Consider the following 1694-nt stretch of genomic DNA (forward strand, 5'->3'; position numbering starts at 1 on the left):
AGGCCCAACGTGTGTTGGGTTAAGGCCCAACGTGTGTTGGGTTAAGGCCCAACGTGTGTTGGGTTAAGGCCCAACGTGTGTTGGGTTAAGGCCCAACGTGTGTTGGGTTAAGGCCCAACGTGTGTTGGGTTAAGGCCCAACGTGTGTTGGGTTAAGGCCCAACGTGTGTTGGGTTAAGGCCCAACGTGTGTTGGGTTAAGGCCCAACGTGTGTTGGGTTAAGGCCCAACGTGTGTTGGGTTAAGGCCCAACGTGTGTTGGGTTACGTTAAGGGGCAATGTGGGTTACGTTAAGGGGCAATGTGGGTTACGTTAAGGGGCAATGTGGGTTACGTTACGGCGCAATATAGGTTACGTTACGGCGCAATATAGGTTACGTTAAGGCGCAATATCGGTTACGTTAAGGCGCAATACAGGTTACGTTAAGGCGCAATACAGGTTACGTTAAGGCGCAATACAGGTTACGTTAAGGCGCAATACAGGTTACGTTAAGGCGCAATACAGGTTACGTTAAGGCGCAATACAGGTTACGTTAAGGCGCAATACAGGTTACGTTAAGGCGCAATGCAGGTTACGTTAAGGCGCAATGCAGGTTACGTTAAGGCGCAATACAGGTTACGTTAAGGCGCAATACAGGTTACGTTAAGGCGCAATACAGGTTACGTTAAGGCGCAATACAGGTTACGTTAAGGCGCAATACAGGTTACGTTAAGGCGCAATACAGGTTACGTTAAGGCGCAATACAGGTTACGTTAAGGCGCAATACAGGTTACGTTAAGGCGCAATACAGGTTACGTTAAGGCGCAATACAGGTTACGTTAAGGCGCAATACAGGTTACGTTAAGGCGCAATACAGGTTACGTTAAGGCGCAATACAGGTTACGTTAAGGCGCAATACAGGTTACGTTAAGGCGCAATACAGGTTACGTTAAGGCGCAATACAGGTTACGTTAAGGCGCAATACAGGTTACGTTAAGGCGCAATACAGGTTACGTTAAGGCGCAATACAGGTTACGTTAAGGCGCAATACAGGTTACGTTAAGGCGCAATACAGGTTACGTTAAGGCGCAATACAGGTTACGTTAAGGCGCAATACAGGTTAGGTTAAGGCGCAATACAGGTTAGGTTAAGGTACGACATAGGTTAGGTTAAGGTACGACATAGGTTAGGTTAAGGTACGACATAGGTTAGGTTAAGGTACGACATAGGTTAGGTTAAGGTACGACATAGGTTAGGTTAAGGTACGACATAGGTTAGGTTAAGGTACGACATAGGTTAGGTTAAGGTACGACATAGGTTAGGTTAAGGTACGACATAGGTTAGGTTAAGGTACGACATAGGTTAGGTTAAGGTACGACATAGGTTAGGTTAAGGTACGACATAGGTTAGGTTAAGGTACGACATAGGTTAGGTTAAGGTACGACATAGGTTAGGTTAAGGTACGACATAGGTTAGGTTAAGGTACGACATAGGTTAGGTTAAGGTACGACATAGGTTAGGTTAAGGTACGACATAGGTTAGGTTAAGGTACGACATAGGTTAGGTTAAGGTACGACATAGGTTAGGTTAAGGTACGACATAGGTTAGGTTAAGGTACGACATAGGTTAGGTTAAGGTACGACATAGGTTAGGTTAAGGTACGACATAGGTTAGGTTAAGGTACGACATAGGTTAGGTTAAGGTACGACATAGGTTA

This window comes from Schistocerca americana, unplaced genomic scaffold (assembly GCF_021461395.2).
Source record: "Schistocerca americana isolate TAMUIC-IGC-003095 unplaced genomic scaffold, iqSchAmer2.1 HiC_scaffold_759, whole genome shotgun sequence".
Classification (NCBI taxonomy): Eukaryota; Metazoa; Arthropoda; class Insecta; order Orthoptera; family Acrididae; genus Schistocerca; species Schistocerca americana.